Source organism: Balaenoptera ricei, chromosome 20, assembly GCF_028023285.1.
Source record: "Balaenoptera ricei isolate mBalRic1 chromosome 20, mBalRic1.hap2, whole genome shotgun sequence".
NCBI lineage: Eukaryota > Metazoa > Chordata > Mammalia > Artiodactyla > Balaenopteridae > Balaenoptera > Balaenoptera ricei.
The window spans coordinates 10,639,896-10,660,173 of record NC_082658.1 but is presented as its reverse complement, the minus strand read 5'-3'; the positions used below and the strand labels follow the sequence as shown (position 1 = coordinate 10,660,173).

General features: G+C 54.3%; 1 protein-coding gene across 1 annotated transcript in view; it reads left to right on the top strand.

The window, feature by feature from the left end:
* Positions 1-485: 485 nt before the first annotated feature.
* RBFOX3 (RNA binding fox-1 homolog 3) overlaps positions 486-20,278 on the top strand; it is a 439,432-nt gene continuing 419,639 nt past the window's right edge. Inside the window, exon 1 of the mRNA XM_059908968.1 lies at positions 486-546. The gene's annotated coding sequence lies outside the window, so the exon portion shown is untranslated. The remainder of the gene's footprint in view (positions 547-20,278) is intronic.

Here is a 20,278-nt window from a genome sequence, read left to right as displayed (position 1 = left end):
GGTCGAGCGGCTGCCCGAGCCCCCTCCCTCGCCGCGCGCTGCCGCGCTCCGCCCGGGCAGCCGCCGCCGCCGCCGCCGCGTGCTCCTGCTGTCGCCTCTCTCCAGCCGAGCGAGCCAGAGGAGCCGGGGAGAGGGAGAGAGAAAGGGGGAGGAGAGAGGCGGGGGGGAGAGAGAGAGAGAGAGAGAGAAAGAGGGAGAGAGAGAGAGAGAGAGAGAGAGGAGGGAGGCAGGGAGAGGGAGAGAGAGAGAGAGAGAGAGAGGAGGCGGCGAGGGAAGAGCGAGTGAGGAGCTAGCTGCGGGGCTGCTTCCGGAGCCGGCGGAGCCTCCTCGGACAGCGGCCCCGGCCCCGGCCCCGGCCCCCAGCCGCTCGCGTGGTCAGAGGAGACGCGATCGCAGCCGCCGCCTGAGCCCGGCTCCGTGCGCTCCTCGCCGCCGGCTCGCCGGTGCCCGCGCGGCCCCGGGACGCCGCTGCCAGCTCGGCGGCCGGGATGCAGCCGGGGCATGGCCGCCGGGCCCCTGTCACCTGCCGCGGGGAGCGCTGAGCCCGTGAGTAGCCGGGTCCTCGCCGCCAGCGCTTCGCCCTGCGGCGGTCATTACCTTCGTGTTGAGCGGGGTGGGGGTGGGCAAGTCCCAGGGAGGGGCGCACAGGACCCCGTAGGGGGAGGCGGGGCTGGCGCGGGCGCGGGGTTGCAGAGCGCGGCCAGGGACCGACCCGAGGGCGCGCGGGGAGGGCTGGCGCCCTCGGGGTCGGGGCTCTCCGTGTCCCTCTTGGGCTCGGGTCGGGGCACGTGGTCCAGCCTACGGCCGGAGGGGCGGTTTTGTGAATGGGAAGGCCCCGGGTCGGCTCCATGGAGACGCCGGGGAGTCCCGCGCACTGCGTGGCGGCGGCGGCGGCGGTGGTGGTGGTGGCGGTGGTGGTGGCGGCGGCGGCACAATGCCCGGCGCGGGGAACTCCCTGGCGGGGGGAGGCCGAGCGCGAGGAGATCCCGGCCCCGCGGGGTGCGTCCGTGTACGCGGCTGGAGCTCGCGCGGGTGGGAGTGGGGGGACGGTCAGCGATCTCCACGGGATGCATGCGCTTCTCACCAGGCACCCAGTCCCCGGGAGCCCTGCCTGGGTCCTCGAGGAGAAGGGTTCACTAGAGGAGTTGATGACCCAAAGGAGTTTTGGGGAGGAAGGGTCTCCCACGGTCTTCTAGAGAGGCCCCGGGCCCGCAGCGCCGCGCAGTGCGCGAATGTAAAGCGGCAGGGGTCGAGCCGCGCGCAGGGCCCAACAGGGGGCGGGCTGAGGGCGCTCCCCGCAGAGTCTTGGGAGCTGCGTTAGGGAGGCTCGGGCGTGAACCCAGGCTGCTTCTCCGAGCCTCGGCCGCCCCCAGGGGCCGGCGCAGCGCGGCTGGGGAAGCTGGCTCCAAGGCGGCTGGGCACACCCGGCCCAAACTTTCTGCCCCGGAGGCCCCAGAGGCCCCGGAGGCGGCGAGACTCGCCGGAGGGCGTCCGGGGGTCGCCCCCTCGGGAGGGCTGTCTCTCGAGGATCCTAGGGGTGGCACGAGGCCGTAGGTCGCAGCCTCCCTCGGCGCGGAGCCTCCCCCGGCGTGCATCCCCGCAGTGCCGGGTATGCCGGGGGCCCTCACACAGTACGCGCGGGGACGAGGATGCGGCCCCGGGCGTGGAGGGACAATGGGACCCCATCCCGTTCCAGAGCGGCCCCAGGATGCGGGGTCTTACGTGGGGCAGGAGGGATGTTCCTTGGAGTCCAGGACTGCAGCCCCGCCAGCGGCGCGGGGTCCAGGGGGGTGAGGAGAAACTCCTTCCTGACGGAGCTCTCCGGCTTTGGGGAGGGACTAGATTTATTTTTTAATGGTCACTTTAAAAAGGACACCGCGGTTCTGCTCATGCTGATGCACGAGACATCCCGCGGTGGAGGAAAAGGACAGGGACGGAGGGACCCAGCCCTCCACTCCAGCTGGAGGTGAAGTCGCTTTTCCCGCGCGCCCGGCGGCTAATTTCCGGCTGAAACACCCGCTCGGCGCTGGGACGCCCTGGGCGCACGCCCGGAAGCCCAGGGCACTTAGCACCGAGCAGGTACGAGGCTAATAGAGTGGGGTCGCCCGTATGAGGTCTTTCAGGCAGAAACCGGCTTTGGTTTTACTGGTCTGCAAATAATAAAAGTATAAACACTGCGGCAGAACCTGTTCATTAAGTGTGCATCGCGGAATTGGGCGGATGTCTTAATTAGGCTGCGTTGTTAACGGGGATATTACACCAATTAAAACCAGACCCTCCAGGTGAGCGAAAATTGTGAAGGGAGAGAGGGAGAAAAGTTGCAGTGAAAGCGCCGCCTGATGAAAGCGGCATGCGGGCAGATGTGGGCCTCCCTCAGGCCGCAAGAGCGCTGGCACCGGGGGGTTTGGGGGGCGGCAGAAGGGGGAGGCCGGGCGCCTTCTGAGAACCAGCCAGACGGGCCCCCTCGGTCCCTGCCTCCACCTTCGGGCTCAGAGCTCCCCTCTGCGCTGAGGATGGAGGTTGCCACCCTCGTCCCTCCCCCGAGATTGGAGGCCTCCCTGCATGGGCATGGGGCTCGGGGCTCGCTGGCACACTCCTGGAAGCAATGTTTAACCCCTCATTTCCCCACTGGGAGCTTCTGAGAGGGTAGAGCAGACTCCTGGAGAGTGAGGTGGGAAACTCTGAGGGGTTAGGGAGCAGAGGCAGAGTTGAGTCGTGGAACACTGGGCCTGGTGAGACAGCTGCCAGCGAAGGGGAGGGTTTGCCAGGGGCATGTGGGCTGTTTGTGTTGGAGCTGCTGGGGTTTTCTGGCACAAGTTGCCTATTTCCAACAGCAATCCCCTCCTCCATTAAAAGAGGACTTGAATGATTGCTCTGATTCCCCCCTCCAGGGGCCTGAGCTTTAGAGAGACCTGTGTCCACGCTTGGGCCTCGGGCAGCCTCAGGTCACCTGGAGAAGCTGGAGTCCAGGAAAGTCCCCGCAGGCCAGGCTCTGACCATGCTGGGCCTCCACTGCAAATGCCTCTGGTCCAGTGCCCTGGGATAGGAGTTGCAGCTGATCTGGGGGTATTCATGGCCCTTCCGCCGGGACCAGAGGCTGGGCTGGAGGGAAGGCTGCGCCCTGGGAGGCCCCCTGCCACAGGGGGTGCAGCTGGCGGCAGCACCAAGGACAGGGCCAGGGCGCGCAGCCTGCTGAGGCCCACTCTCGCCTTTGACATTGTCCTGGGGCCGCTGGGGGCGCTGCTGTGGCTCACCTCACCCTGCTGGGGGGAAGGGTTAGCCCGAGGCCAGCAAAGAGGCAGATTTAAGAAGGAGGCAGGTGGGAGGACTCCTGGGTACTATTCCAGAGTGGACCTTCTGTTATGTTTCTGCCACTTACTAAACTTTGAGCATTACCAGCGGCTCAAAGAAATAGCATCAGAGAAATGGAGAGAAATTATGGAGTTCTTTAGTATTGGGGAATGAACTAGGCATGGTATTGGCCATGAAAAATGCCATCCCTGGTTCTGGATCCTTGCCAGCCTGGTCCAGCTTGGGTGCTGCCTCTACCCTACAGTCTTCTTTACAGTACCCCCCACCCCCATTCAACCGTGGTCTGAGACCCCTTTGTTCTGTGGTGTGTAGAAGTTGGAGGCACCTTGCTTCTAAGGGCAGAGATGCTGGTTGATTTATCCCTACCTCCTCCTGTACACGCAGTGTTATTTGATGCATGCTTGTGGAATTAGGAGTGAAGGAATGTACAAGTGAAGGGAGCTCCTATCCCACCCAGAAGTGTCAGAGTGGTGGTGTGTTTGTGGGGGGCAGTATAAGGGGCCTGGAGGAGTCACGCAGGGGGAAACATCTCAGTGAGCATGGAGCAACAGTGAACATGAAACTGAAATGTTATTTTTCAGCGGTTGTAGTGTGGGGTTTACCTCCTCCAGCCCATCCGTGTGCCTGCAATTTTTGGTTGGTTGTCTCTCTGTGTTTATTTATTTCCACACTCCTGCTTGATAGTTTGTTATAAAGACAAATGGAACCTGACTCGCAGCTGACACTTGGTGAGAAATTTTTTGTTTTTAAACAAGTGAAGGGGAAAAACCATCCTGAAACTTCCTCCCTTGAACAGAGATGCTATGCTCCAATGTGGGCACCTGTCTTTCCCTAAATCCCCACCTGCAGCAGGCCTTTTCTTCTGCACGAGATACTGGCTTTATAAACACATCCCATTTGCACCTGCATCTTTTTGATTAGCTGCAATATCTCCCCACATTCTTTTATAAAGCAGCACGTTATTTTCACAGGTTCGTGAAACATTCAGACAGCCTAAACATCTTATCTTTTGCTGCCTCTCTGAAGTAGGTTTCTCTCTGAGCCATCACTGTCTCCTTTTTATTTATAACATTCTGGTTCCATCTCTCTCACTGTCCGTCTGTGTGTATGTCTCTCTCCTCCCCTTTCATGTCTTTTTTTTTCTCCCTATACTTTCTGAGTGGTGTGGGCACTTGGGATGTGACTTTCTCTTTGAATTACGTATGAGAGTTGAGGACAGCTCTCATCTACTAGTTGGATGGGTAGTAATTGAGTACACAGTGAGGTCTTCTTTTTGTGGAGGATTGCAGACGGAAAAATGAGTATCCTTGCTTAAAGAAATACCTTGTGGCAGACTGGTTTGGTTTATAAAATGCATGTTTTTAAGTGCAATGCACTTAGTAAATTAGTTTGCTGTCGCAGTTTCTCCAACACATGAGCTGACACCAAAACATGACTTAGAAGGTGACTTGAGATAATAAAGAGCGTAAAAATCTGTTACTTCATTTGAAAGTGTTTCCTTTAGTAGCTCGGGGAAAGCTCACAGTATATGAATTGCATTTTGGAAAGTGTTGCCAGAGTCCAGGTGAAGCAGAACTGAATGCTCTGGCTCCGGAGCCAGGGGAGCCACGTGAGGGCTGGCCAGCCAGCAGGGCCCTCAGGGCCTGGGAGAGGACTGCCAATTTCATTTTAAATTCTGGGGCCTAAAGATACCCTCACTGTGTGACAGGGACCTCTCCTTTGGATCTAGTCTCTACCCGTTCTGTGTAGCTCAGGGCTGGTTCCTACTAATTCCACCCGGGAAGTGGGTTGTAACTCGTTGGCATCAGTTTGTGTTGGATGGGGTGGGGTCTTCAGCGTCTGTGGTTTCCTCTGAGGACCTAGAACAAAGCAGTCCTAGTTGCAAGTTTTTTGGAAGGCTTAATTTGTTTAAAGTCAGAGTGAATTTCCAGCAGAAAAAAGAAGGAGGGAGAGTATACATATTTTGAGCAGAATTTTACCACGGATTGCTTTGGTTAATGGCTGTCCCCAGAGATTCCTCCCAAGATTCTAGAAGAACAGAGGCATGGGTGAAGAACTGCCCTGTATCTCGCCATGCCAGCTCCCTCTCAGACCTACTCTTGGTCATCAACTCTGTGTGCCAGGTCTCAGCTGATGCTCAGGGAAGTGGGCCAACCCTTCTGGTCTCTCATAGCCCTGGGCTGTGGCTGGAAACCAGGAGGAGAGGCAGGTGGTCATGTATGTCTCTTTTGGCCCTTCAAGAAAACAGTCCTACTTGCAGGTGAGGAAACTACCTGGGGACAGACACTTGCTACCAGCCGGACCCTGCACAGTTTCATCAAGTTCCTTTTGGAGGGCCAGGTGAAATTGTAACACGTGTTTTTTGTATGGAAGAGAAGAGACTCCCATGTGCCTCTATTTCTCCAAGGCATCTTGTCTTATGTCAAAAAAAAAAAAAATCTCCCTCCGCCAAATCAAACAAGCAAAAAAGTAACCCAAGCCCACCAAAAAGACCCTCTCTCACAGGGCTGCCGTTACAGTTGCGCAGGCATGCACTGCAGAAACCTAGGGACCATTCAGAGCTCTATCTGTGAATAGGTAGAACGCTGCAGCTCTGCTCATCAGTGTCTCCTTGTCTGTGACACCAAATGAAACTGAGGGATGGTGATGGCAGGAAAGGTGGCCTTCCAGAGTCTGGGTACTTCCTCTGCACCCTTGAAATTTGTGTCTTTGGGCACCAGGCTGGGCATCACATCTCAGGGTGGTTTTCTTTTAGGCAGGGATAATGAGAACACAGAGAAGCACATTGTTCTCAGCAATGAAGACTTTTTATGTAAAAATGGGAAGCTCTGTTGAAGCCAAAGAACATAAAGTTTACTTGTATTAAAAAGGTGGGTATAACCTGGAGAAAGATTTAAAGAGGCACAAACACCTAGGCACATTTAGAAATAATTTCTCACTAAACTTTGATAGTTCAAAATCCTTCCTGAATCTAAATGAGAGGTTTCTCTACAGGATTAAAAAGAAAATAGTTCCTAATTTTTCTGGAACTTTTAAGGATTGGGTGCAGGGCAATGCTCCAGGGTCTGTACATAAGAGCCTCTGGGCCCCCTGAAATCGAAGCTCCTGCTGGTGACTTCTCCCCCGTGCCCACACCTCTTTCTTTTGGCAATAGCAAGCAGGGTTTTTTAACCTTCTGTTTTCAGCAAGAGGTGTTAAGATGAATTTTTAATACTTCAGTGAGATCACCGCACACACCATGGTTTCCCTATGTTTCCCATCACCTTGAGATCCTAGAAGAAAAAGGAAAATCAGAATGATGCTTCAAGCTGGGTCTGCACACAGTTTCCTATTGGGCTCCACCCTTTCCTGACTTGCCCTCCCATCCTCTCTTCTCCGTGGAGGTCTAGTCTGAATCTTCACTCAGTTAGTTTCCTTGTTAACGGGTGCTGGCTTCCCTGAGATTGTACATCGTGGCCGTTCCTCCTGTCAGCTGATTCTTGTAAGAACCACCCTTCACCCCTGGGACACACACATTTAGATGCACATTTAAATGGAATGTAACTTCTGGACAAAGCTGTGAGCTGATTACCTTACTCGAGACCCCAAGCCCATTAGGGGTGCAGGGAGCAGTTCTGGCACATGCCTGTGATACAGAGGGAGTCTGTGTGCAGGGGACGTGAGTTGTGAGGCCAGGCTCTGACTTCCTGAGTGGTGGGGCTGACTGCAACATGCAGTGGGAGAGGGCATGCAGATTTCCCAACCCTGTGACCTGCGGGCAGGCTCTTGAACCCTAGTTTACTCAGCTGCGAAGAGGGGCGATAAACACATGTAAAGGAGCTGGCGCATAGTAGGCACACAACAGCTGGTGGTGAGCGTGAACCTTCCTCGGTGCCATCTGCCCGTTGGAGGAATGAGCATCTCGTCAGAGCTAAGGAAATGGATTCTGTACTGTTTACTGTGGCCACAAGGAGATGATGCTGTTTTAAAATGGTTCCAGATAAAGTCGCAGGTGCCAAGATGGAAACAAGTCTTAGCATTTCTGTATAGGTGAGGAGATCCTTACTTGCTTGGGGGCCTAGGAGGGCCCCCAGGAGGAACCTCGAAGCTCATGTTCTCAGGAACACCATGGCCAGGCAGAAAGATGTGAGTGAGGTCCTGTCTGTGGGGCTGTGGACCCAGGGGTCGCCCTGTTCAGCACATCTGGAGAGTGGAGGGGCTTCTGCCTGCTTGTGGTGTGCCCCATTGATGGACCATCATCCCCTCCCCATGCCTCCACTCCCGGCGGAATGTCAAAGGACACAGAAGGATGGGGGAGTGCTGGGCGCTGTGCTTTTGCAGGAGTGGCTTTGGATTCTAAGAGGTGGGGGCCCTAGGTCAGTGCCAGCTGGATTTTCCATGAGGAGGAGGAAGAGAAGAATCATGACCTCCCCTCTCCTCCCAGACTCCTGAACCTGTAGATCGCCACCATGGCAGTTTCAGACCGAGTGATTCTATCCCACGCCTGCCTTCAGCACGGAGATGTTTTTGGTTCTCAGGGCTCAATGTGTGACAAACCGAAACACAGTTTTGCAAAACCCATTAGAAATAAACATAAAGTGTGCATGCCTTTCTGGAATATTGACTCTCCCTCATTGAAGGGACCACTGTGATGCCATTAGGCACAGCTGGGGCCCCCGCTGCAGGGACAGGCGAAGTGGAACTAGGGCCCAAGGGCCTTCTTACCCAGGCTCCTCACAGATCGGGAGTGGGGGCCGTGATTCACCAACTTCCCCGCTGTGTCCCCCAGGCTGCTCGTAATGGGACTGATAGTGCCTGCTGCCTACCTCTTAGGGGTGCTATCCATGGGTACATTAGTCAAGTATTTTGAAATGTTCGCAGAAAAGAGAAGTGCTGGAGGAATTTAAGATGAGAATTATTGTTTTCAGTGGTGTAATATTATAATCAACACTCTCAGACAGCCAACGCTGTATTGAGTATTATCATACCAAAAGTCTTTTTGATGTTGTCAGCTGTGAACCTTTAACTGATGACCAAAGGGAGGGATAGAGAAGCCAGAGGATAACCTTTGTTTGATGGGAGACCCCATTGCCCTTATCCTAACCTCGAAAGCCCTGGGATTGGTGTCTGGGACAACTTTACAACATTACAAAAGGCAGCTTACCAGCATGTCCTTTTTTTTTTCTCATAGACAGATCTCTCCTAGGACAGTTGAGAAGAATGCACACAGAATCTGCATTCTTTTGACCCTTCCAACACCCGTTGGCCATGACTGGGCTCTCTCCCCAAGGTTGCCTTTGTGTTGGAAAATAAGTGTCCAGCTGTATCCATGCATTGACAGTATTGCGGTGATTAGCACTTGCAGTCCTGACTTGTCTGTGCTTAAGCTTGTAAAATGAATGGTGCATGGGTGCTTCCCCCCGTGTAGATGGAAATCCCATTTCAGAAGTCGAACTGTCTGGACAGAACAGATGGGCAAAACCAAAACCAGGTCATCGATATCAGTGCTGACATGTTAAAATGCAGCTCGCAGCCCTGCCCCTCCCCACACGGACGTTACTCTTTCCTTGTCAGAAGTCACCACGGAGACTGACTTAGGGAGAGCTAATCCATCTGCCCCCCTTCCTGTCATGGACACAATAATATGTTTTGCTCAGATCCTAAGAAGAGAACTCACAAGACCAGACTTGGAAAACTTCCGCCCCCAAGGATAATTTTTCAGAAAGTAACGAACGCTAGAAAATGAGGGCTATAAAGGAAGTCTTTAGGTAATAATCATAACTATAATGTTCACCACTTAGAAATGCATTAATATAGACTAAAATTACAGAAAATATTAAGCCTTTTGGAGGGGAAAGGAGGCCTGCTTTGGAGCCTGAGGCTGACTTTCTATGTGCCTGTGGCCTACCCCCCACCATCTCTTACAGAGAGGTCCCTGTGCCCCCAGCCGGGACCAGTCACACACAATGAGGGTTGGATGGAGGATAGTATTTCCTCCCCAGTGGGTTCCTTTCAGGGCTGTGCTGTTTTCCAGCAAAGCAAGGGAATGCTGAGACTCCCCTGGGGTCTGGGCCACTTCATAAGAGTCAGGCTGCTTGAGAGCTGGGCCCGGTGAGGCAGGTGTGTAGACACTGGCGCGGGAGGGTGTAGCCCAGGGCACACTGCACCTACCGCCGCCTCCCCTTTAAGCTGCAGTGAGGACTCCTCTGCAGTGCCCCGGGTTAGGAGCAGACAGAGCACATGGCCATGCACCATCCCTCTATCCCCCTCCCGGACCCCACCAGCCCCTTTCTCCTGCTCCTGCTCCCGCTTTCCCACTCCCCTCTTCCACCTTCAGAGCCAGCAGACTGCTCCAGTGGGAGGCAAGCGAGGGGCTGGCAACGGCAGGTCAAGCAGCGCTGAGCTCAGAGCAGCTGGGAGGAAAGATTTACGGTTCCTCCCTGCCCTGCTGGATGGACAATTAAAGCCTTGCATGGCTGGAGGAGAGCGTGTCGTTAAGAGGCAGGACGGTCAGAATAAATCAGTCACCTCCACTTAGATGGCCGAGCTAGGCTGCTTCCTGGGGCCTTTAGGGCGGGAGCCCCTTGGGTGTGGGTGTGAAGGCTGTCAACAGAATGGACTGTTGAAGGATCTGACATACTCTGAGCTCCATCCGGGTCCAGGGCTGAAGACCCCAGGGTCTCCTCACAGATGGGGGATGTGCTGTAGGGTCTTCTGCGGAAGTTCTGAATAACACATCTGTGCTTTATCTCCTTAGCACCTGGCAGGCAAGAGAGCCACAAACTGGAATGTTTGTGGGTCAGAATAGTGGACCCTAACCTGCTAATAGAGTGTGCGTGCACATGGATATGTATGTGTGTGTGTGCACACGTGTGCGTGTAGGCATGCGTGTGCATGATGTACGTGTGCATGCACATATGTGTTGTGCGTGCTCACCTCCTGGACACGCGCAGGCTCCACTTGTGTCTCTAAACCCACACAACCCTCTGCCAGGCTGCCTGGGGCGGGCGTCTGAGTAACAGCCAAGCCTGGCCATCGTCCCTCTTCATTTGTTCTGCATCTGACTTCAGTGCCTTGGAGACTCTGGCAGTTTCCTCAAGGAAACTTTGTCTTTGTGGAAATGAGATGCCAAGCACTCCCCAGCCCTCCTACTGGCTAATTGATGATGTGATCCCGTGTGGGAGCCTTGTCATTCTTGGAAACGCTCTTTATTTCCTGCGTTTCCCCACCTCCTTCCCCACCCCCTCCCACCTCCCCACTGTGGTCTGCTTTCCCTGATGGCGGTGGAGCCACTCCACGTGAGCTGCAGGCTGCAGCGTTAGGGGTATTCAGCCAGCCAGCACGCCAGGCCTTTCATTAACTCGGATACTACAATTATGTGCGCTGAAAGGCTGAAAGGGCCATTTAGGATTTTTCTGCTTTAAAAAAAAATATTCCTTTTTTCACAGCCATCTGCCCAGCCCTTTGGCGCCACAGCTGTGACACGGAACGGTGCGTGGCCTTCAAGCGCTCCTCGACACTCCTGACTCCGACCCTAATAGATGCGTTGGCACAGTGGGCAGCAGGGTGGGCGGGGCCCCACCATTGTGACAATCGGGGCAGCGGGCCTGGAGGAGTGTGCTTCCTGCCGCGGTGACTTAACTGCTGGCACAGCCAGAGCCACTGAACCAATGGCTATGTGCATGGCGTGCGTGCCCCGTCGACACGTGAGCACGTCCCTCAGCACTGAGAGCCTGTTCCTGCTGCCTTCACGGAAAACGGTCAGTGTCAGGGGTGCGGCTCCCATTGGCCTCCATGGAGACCACCTGGGCATTTCTGAGTTTAGGTGGGATGTTGTTTTGTGGGGGAATGTAGTTTACACGACTCATGCTGGCTCTTTGTGCATGCATGTGTGTGAGTGTGTGCGCAGCTCTGCATGTGGAGATTAGGATCTTGTAGGGGATCGCCTGACCCTCTCCCCAAATTGGGAGATGTGTGAGTGGTGCCGTGGGACTTGGTTGTGGTCCCCAGGGGTCTGGATTGACAGTCTCGGGACTCCTGAAGAGGGGGAGGCATGGAGACACGTGTGGGAGGTGCACTGACTCAAGGTCACCCCACGCAGAACAGCCACCCAAGGACAGAACCTGGATATGTGACAGTGGTGCTTGGACGAGATGTGCCGCCCCATTTGAAGGTAATTAGAAGTCTGGAGGCAGCTGCTACCTTGGATGCTGTACCCGAAAAACTCATAAAAGTGTTATTCAGGGACCTTGTTATCTTAGAAAAGAAGGAAAGAACCCAAGCACCAAATAACCACCAGCAACTCACAAACTTATTTTTTTAAACTTCCCTGAAGTTGCCATGGTTACCCGCATGCGTGGTTCCTGGCTCTTTTGCTCTAAGTGGAGTGGCTCGGAGCAGGCGTTAAACCCTTGGTGCAGGGCCTCCACGGTGTGTCCGCCCATCTGAGGAACCTGTCTGTGCTCTGGCATGGAGGGAAAGAGCTACTGCTGAGATTTTGCAGGACCATAGGATATAATATTCTGATGTAGCACTTCTGAGATACTGGAGACAGAATTTGTCTCCCACGCTAAAATAATTATAGCCGGGAGAACAGAGAAGACATCATTCCAGGTCCTTAACAGTGAGGGGTGTGTGTGTGTGTGTGTGTGTGTGTGTGTGTGTATACGTGTGTGCGCGCGCGCGTGCACATGCCTTATTCCCTGGCTGCTTCAAGGAGCACTTGCCTGTACCTGGCTATACGTGTAAGGACAACCACAACCCGCAGAGTCCCTACACCTGTCGGCTGCAGAGCATGTGCCCAGGCCATGCTATGGGATATGAATTTCTGTGGGGGGCTTTGGGGGAGAAAGAAGCCAGGCCAAGATTCCTTCTGGCCAGACTTCTTTCTCCTCAGAGAGCGGAGCCCTCAGAACGGGTAGAGGCGCATTCTGCTATCTGCCGGGCTCCGAAGGGACCCCCAGGGTACCCATGGTCCAAGCTCAGCCTTTGTTGCTGAAACATCAGCTAAAAAGAGAAGAGACCAGGCTGTGGGCCAACTGCCTTGTCACCACCTGCCTTGGGGTCTGACTACTTTTCTAGCATGGGTGTCTGGCTATTTTTGTGTTGGGGGCCCTGAGGCCCCAGTGACTTGTGGGGTATCTGCTCCCTGCTTATTGCAGGGTGAAGCTGTTCTCTTTCCCCGGAAAGGCAGGAACCAACTTGGGCCATGTGGGGGCACTCAGCATGTGATGGTGGAGGCAGGGACTGACTCTGGGCAGTAAATTCCAGTTTTTTGGGACAGTAGTGACAGGTGAAGGCCTTGGTGCTGGACCGTGTGGCCAAGGATGGGCAGTGGGGACCCCAGAGGGCCCATTTTTGGCCAGAGCTCTGTTTCCTTCCCTTGAGCCCTGCCGAGAGCAGAAAACCCTCTGCACCTCCATAGGAGGCCTATCTCTCCCCTTCTCCCACAGCTGGTCCTCGCTCATTCCCCAACTGGAGCCAATTCCCCAACTTCATGCCAGTCTCACTTTTCCATGGATGGGGCGTGATCTCAGGCTCTGGCATTGTGTTTTTGACCAATTCATGAACCCCTGGTATAAGGGCCGGTGTTTTCTTGAGGAACCAGGAGCCCTGGTGTCTCCTCATGACGTCCTCCTGTATGTGGAGTGGGCAGTGGGATGCCGAGGCTGGGGGTGACCTGCATTTCTCCTAGAGAATCTTGGGAGTAGTTGGCCAGTGGGTAGATGGTGAAGACAAATGGGGAGGTTCTAGATCCTTCCACAAACCTGGGGCAGAGCTGCACCTGTGGCCGTATCTAAGGCGGGTGGGCATTTGGAACTTACTTGCACACCTCACACAAAGGACATGAGAAGCCATCCTCGGAGGACCCGCCTCATGGCTTCCTCCGGACCTGACAGCACCCTGTCTTTTGCAGCACTTTCTGGGAGCGGTAATTAGCACTCCTAAGGAAGAATGAAAAATGATAGATAGATCCTGCTAGGTGTTTGCACACCCGTCTCCTGTATCAGAGTGTAAAGGCTTTGAAAGCAGGGACCCTGTTTTCCCCCAGCGCATGTAGGCTGCTCCTCTACTCATAGTATGTTTTCAGTCACTGTTTGCGGGGGTTCTGACAGCTGGCTGGGGTGGGGTGGACGTGGGCCTTGTGTCTTGTTAGCCCTCCATCCTGGCTGGGTCGGCTGTGAGGGGCCTGGTGAGTTTCCGTGCCTTAGTTCTTTCTGTCGCTCGAATCCCTGCTGAGTCCTGGTGGTGGGAAGGTTTGCAGGAGGCCTGGCCTTCCTCCCAGGTGTGTTATGGGCACACTCTGTGTCCAGGGGCCTGGAGCGGGGGTGCTGCCAGAGGGATGAGGAACCCGCTGGTCCTTAGGAAAGCCATGTGGTTTCTGGCTCAGAGAAGAAGTGGGCCCAGCTTCTGCCCCTGGGGTTGGCAGCAGTGAGGTGGTGCCCTGTGGGCTTGGTTGGGCTGTGCATCCAGCCATACTAGCTTCCTTCCCTTCAGTGAACCTTGGACTGTGTGCCACTGTTTTCCCAGAACCAAGGTCAGCTGCCAAAGAGAGCAGAATGCCTCCAAAAGTGGGGGGCGGGGGTGTGTGTGACTCAGATGTGTCTTTGAGCCCCGCTGTTTGCTGGGCTTGGAGTGAGGAGTAGATGAAAGGGAAGGAACATTCCTAGGAAGGTGCTGGACTCTTCTAGAAGATGCCAGACTGTTCTGGAAGAGAGCCTGAGACTCCTTAGATGCGTGACCCTGGGCTGGCTGCATCCTGTGGAGTGCGATGTGGCCCATCTACTGGGGAGTCAGCTCGTGATTATTGATGCTAATGGAAAACAGAAGTGAAATGGATAATTCAAGATGGCAGACTAATCAATATTATTTATATTTAGCTTTTGAATGCGCTGAATATTTCTCCGCTGGCAGATTGGCCTTCACAATTATATTTTGCAGAATCCAAGAATCTGCTGTCGGCGGGCCAAGGGCTGCCACCTTGCTGTCCGTCCAGGAGAGTTGTTGGAACACACGCACTCGAACCCCTCGTGACTTGGCCACCAGCACAGAAGAAAGTGCCAGGCCATCCTTACCAGTGCCTGCCCTCTCCCCACCTCTCAAAGGTCTCCCACTGCTGACAGACCCCCTGTAGTGGGGGATTGTTTAAAAAACGATTAGAAAGAATGGTTTATTCAAACAGTGGGTTTTATGCAGCTGTTTTAGATGATGTGGAAGGAAATCCGCAATACAGTATAATTGGAAAGGGAAGTCGGCAGAACAATCTGTGTACTTTAATATGGAAACATACACATATATTGTCTTGTCTTCGTCTTGTACTCTCAGGGCACACAGTAGGTGCTCAAGACGCACTTGCTGGGTGAGTGGCTGGGGGCTCAGTTAGGGGCATGGGTCCCAGTGCGGGCAGATGGGCCTGCTCTAGGGGTGCATGCGTTCGTGCCCTGTGACACGTGGAACGTCTCCCCTCTTCAGTGGAAGATGCACGACTCTCCTCTCCCCCACAACAGCACCTCAATCTGTGCACCAGTGCTCTTTGGCACCAAAGTTTAAAAAATGACCTTTGATTTCTAAGGTGCCTTACATTAGACCTTGATTTAAATTTTTATACTGAACAGTTGGCTGGGCTCACACTGTCCTCCCAGAAGAACACTGTGAAGTCACACAGACTCAGGATAGGACCAGGGACTAGGGGCAGGGAGGCTTGCTGGCTCTACAGGGTGCATCTTCTCTGTGCTCAGAGGCTGGGTGGCTGCAGGCCTGTGGTGGTCTGAGTGTGCCTGTGCTTGTCCAGGGTTGTGGTGCCTGATTTATATACCCAACTGGGATGAAGGCTCTCAAGTTGACTTTTGGGGAGAGAAGAAAAACAGGGCTTGGAGGGGGGCTGATTGATGGTGAGGAAAAGATGCTTCCAGAGAATGTCTCAAGATCTGGAGACAATGGTCTAGTTCCTTCTGTGTCTTTCCCATAGTCTAAGTGCTTCTGCAGGGTACTGCCCCACAGCTTTATAGGCAGAAACTTCTAGAATGAGGGCCTTGTTCCTGACTCACATCCTCAGTCTCAGAAAGCTCCAGCAGGTTTTAAGGAGCATGTTGCACCATCTCAGCCCTTAGCTCTTGGATTCTTCTACTTCCAGTGACAAGAGAGAGGAAAGGGGAACAGCCTCTTATCTCCCTGGCAGTAGATGTTTAATAAACATTGAAAGAATGTGTGTGGGGGGGGCTGTCCTTTTGTCCTGAGAATGCAGATTGACACTTCATTTTCCTCAGTAACATCTCTCCCTGCATATCCCCCTAAACCTTAAAACAACAAACTCAGAAAGAGGGAGGAAGGAGGGAGGAGGGAGAGCGTGTTATTGACGGATTCCCCAGGTATCCTGATCCAGTGAGCCTCTTCTCCGAGCATGTTTTGCTTTCTGTCCTGGAGCCTGCTGGTCCCTTTCTTCTATTTCCTCTGCTGGCCCTCAGGACCAGAGCAGGCTGGCAGGAGAAAACGTGCTGGGCCAGAGCAGATGACCTTCTGTCCAGGGCTGGGACCTGAACTTGTGCCCGGCGTGGCCATCGGGTTCTGTTGCTTCCCCTTCTCCCTCTAGTCATTTTAAAAACCAAGACACAAAAAGAAAAGTAACATTGGTAGGAGACACGATCATATCACAGAGTTATCTAAAGCTATCAGGCCACTCTGGTTCCCAGAAATTAGATTATTTTAGAATTCCATCAAATTAAGGGAGGATTCTTCTCTCCAGTTCCTGTCTCCATGCCCCTTCCTCTCGCTGCCCCTCTCTCTTCTCACCCACCCCTCCCTGCCGATGAAAGATTTTCTGGCGGTGTCAAGGCAATGTGACCTGGTTCTGTAATAAAGAGGAGGCTTATTAGAATTAAGGCCTAACAGCGTTAAAAAAGCAATCTTTGCAAGATTGAGACCACAGGGGAATTGTAAATTCTCAGCAAAGACCTCATTTAAGGATTGGAATAAAAACTTGACACGCATGTGCGGGTGTGCACACATGAAGGGATCCTCAAAAAACAAAAGAAGCTTAGTTAAAAGAAAAAAGAGCAAAGGGGAGGAGGAAGGATCGGGGGCAGGTGGGAAGGACGGTGGTGACTCTGTCCCTGGTCTGAGGCGGGGGGAACCTCCTGGGTGGCGTCGGCCTGCCCGGAGTGGGCTCTCCTCCTGTGCAGGTCTCTCTGCACCCGTGCCTCTCCTGGAGTAGCTGCCCGCCCACCTCTGTCACCTGAGGGTGGCATCAGCCAAAGGGAGCTGTGTGCCGCCCTCACCCTGTGTGTATCCATTCTAGACTGAGGGGCTGGGGTCCCTCCTCTCTCTGCCATTCCCCAAGCAGTCACGTTTCTTCTCTGGCTGTTGCTGTGGTTTGGGCTCTGCTAGGGCAGGGCTGCGGGTGGTGGGGTGTGTCTGGCTCCCTCTGGGCAGGGAGGAGGTGAGGGGCAGAGGTGAGGGGCAGGGATTTAAGCCTAAGGTGATGCTGTCAGTGGAGGAGATAGTCTGGATACGCGAAGGCTGCAGGTACATTTACCTACTGCCTTAGTCCTTCAGGGCTGCTCTCACAGAACAGCACAGACTGGGTGGCTTATAAACAACACTCACGTGTTTCTCTCCGTTCTGGAGGTTGGAGTCTGAGATCAAGGCACTGGCAGATTCAGTGTCTGGTGAGGACCCGATTCCTGGTTCGTAGCCGGAGCCTTCTTGCTGTGTCCACACAGGTGGGAAGGGGCGAGGGAGCTCCCTGGGGTCTCTTTTATAAGGACACTAATCCCTCACCACCTAATCACCTCCCAGAGGCCCTACCTCCTAATACCAACACATTGGGGGTTAGGATGTAACATATGAATTTGGAGGGGACACAAACACCTATCAAGGGGCGCTTCTTGCAGTAACCAGTCTCATGGTGGGGATGCTTGAAAAGCTGGCCTTCGAGAGGCAGGCTGGGGGGTGGAGGTGGGGGCACATGCTCCCCGGAAATAGACAACTGCCTTGGTTTGGGCCTGCGGGAGTGTGTGTCCCTTGGAGACCTCTGGGCTCACCCTCATTGTCTGCGGCTGTGGCCATGGCGGTCAGCTCCCGTGCACGCTGGCAGCTCCTGTCTTGGGCACCTGTGCTTCTCTGCCCCTGAGCTTTCTCTAGAGGGAAGAGGGCTCGCTCAGGCTGATAACAGGGGCAGCCCTCCACCAGGGTTGGTGGAAATTCCTCCTCAGCTTCCCTGCCTCCCCAGGGACAGGGGGCAGTCTGTGTGTTTCCCCAGAGGATCCCCCATGGATCGAGCCCCAGCTGTCCCCACAGGGTGACCAGTTTGATGATACTATATAAATAAATAAACAATAAACAAATTCGCACACACACACACACACACACACACACACACACACGGCCGTTCTTCCATCCCTGGCTCAGGCTCCCAATTCTTCACTCCAGCTTCCTGGGATCACTCCCTAACAAGTAATCTGTACCCACACCCTGTCTCAGGCTGTATGTCAGGGGCTCCAAGCTGACCTAGCAACCCTACAGGAAACCTCAGTTCAGGAGGACGATGGGGTGGGATGTGGGACCTTTGTAGGAACTGTGCTGCTTTATTGCTTTGGGCTGCGCCTGGCACACAGTAGGTGCTCAGTGAACATTTGTGGACTGATGAGTCTGGACATGGTGCCCTTGCCTCTCTGGGTGGTGGAGCCTGGCTGGGGGGTCTTCCTTTTGGTGCCAGGATTGGTCATAGGAAGGTGTCCCCCACCCCTGGGAATTCCAGAAGTGCAAAGTGGTTGTGACGAAGACTCTGAGCTGCAAGCAGAGTACAGCCCCTGGCGCAGGTGGGCTCAGTCCAGCCTTGACTCACAAAGCTTCAGCCTGGGGCTACCTGGCCCTGGGTGGACGTGTTGCAATGGATGCCAGCACTTGGGACCCCAGGGCAGGTGCTCAGGGGTCTCTCTTGGTGCATCTCTCGTGACGGGACTCTTCATCCTCAGTCCTGGATCCGTGTCCCAGGACAGCGAGCTGGGGACGTGGGTATAAGCAGGCCTGAGCTGAAAACACACCAGCTGAATTTTCTGGACAAGGGATAGCTCCCTCCTTCCAGGGCCCAGAAGTGTCTTCAGAAGCTGTCACAGGCTTATTTCGTGCTCTGGGAAGTGGGACCCCCTGGGATTTCTGGCAAGTCAGTCCCAGTCTTGAGCCCCTCTCCTCTTAAGAGGTTCATTGAAGATTGCTCTGAGGTTTGGGTGGGGTCCATGCTAGTCCTCTTCCTTGACATGGGTCACAGTGAGAAGGTTTCTCCCAGGGCTGCATGGATGTCCCTGTGTACCCCTGCCCCTTCTGCGGAGAAAAACAATACCAGGGAATGGAGGTGGGACCTCCAGGTGAGACAGGAGAACAGGTCTCATTACCTGCTTCACTGACAGGGAGAGGTGGCCAAAATGACCTTCATCAGTATCCCTGACCTTCAGCTTTCTTTCCCAGGGGGGGCCATCTCTTTTCCCAAGGTCCAGGTGAGATAAACTTCTTTAGACCAAGGTTCTAGCCCCAAAGGGCCACCAAGGAAGGCAATTTGCATTTCAGGCCACTAAAAAAAATCTGAAGGGTTTGGGAAGGAAATAATAGTCGCAAACTTGGCAACAAATAGATTGCAATTTTTGGAAGCTTATCTGTGTGAAGAATGAGTTTTCAGCTCTGCAGGAATATTCATTTGCCTCTTAAACAAAGGGCAATTATACGCAATCCTTCTCTGCTTTTGTCGGCTTCCCAAGAAGGATCTGGAGTTGGTCCCTCCACCCTAGTACCCATCCTCTTAACATGATAGGACGAGAAAGTTTCAGAATGATTGTTCATAGTTTACAATATCTTCGTGTGTGTCTGTCACCCACCTGGGCCTGGTCATCTAGGGTCCTTATCCTGGGCAATGACAGATCAGGACAGTAAATGAGGAGTGTGGGGGGGGGCAGTTCAGAGGGGAGGGGGATTAGAGAGGAAGGGGCAGGTTGGGGCAAAGGTGAGACAAATTGAGGTGAAGAAGAAGCAGCCCCAAATGCATGGGTTTCTCTCTGGGGGTCCCACAACCTTAGGAGCTGCTGTGCCCCCAACCCTCCAGGAAATGCATGAGGAGGGGAAGGGGAGGGGAGGGGAGGGAGCCCAAGGCTTCTCTTTGTCCTCCTCCTCCTCTTTTCTTTTCTTTTTTAATCCCAGGGCTTCATTCTCCAGAAGCTGTCATTTTACATAAACCTCTGACCAGGCTCATCCATTCTCACTGCCAGAATCTCCATATCAAACACTGGAATCCACTGTGGAACTGACAGCCCTCCCCACCCAGGCGATGGGGCTTTAGAGAGGCTGGAAGGACAGACCACCTCCCCCCAACCCCCACCCCCGTGCAGGGGCGATGCAGGACAGAGTGAGCAGGGCATACAGCCGGCCTGTCCTTAGCACCTTCCTCAGTCCTCTTGGGGGGGTCCTTGCTCCTTCCCGCCATCTCTGATAGGTGTGTGAGGCCCACCTGCCCTCCCAGGGGACACACAGGAGCCTGGGGGCAAGGGGGAAGAATGTGTCCCCCCACAAAGATATGTTGAATTCCTAACCTCCAGTAAGTTCACCTCAAAATGTAACCTTATTTGGAAATAGGGTCTTTACAGGGTAATCAAGTTAAAATGAGGTCATTAGGGTGGGCCTAATCCTATAGGACTGGTGTCCTTATAAAAAGAGGAAATTCGGATGCAGACTTGCCCAGAGGGAAGACCTGTGAAGACAAAGGGAGAAGATGGCCATGTGACTGGAGGGGTGCGCCTACCTGTCAAGGGACGCTGAGGGTTGCTGGCAACACGTGAAGCTAGGACAGAGGCCCGGGGCGGATGGGTCCTCCCTCAGAGCCTCCGAAGGAGTCAGCCTCGCACGTGCCTGCCTTGATCTTGGACTTCTCACCTCCAGACTGTGAGGGATCGATTCCTGTTGTCTTAAGCCACCCACGGTGTGGTCCTTTGATAGGGCTGCCCCA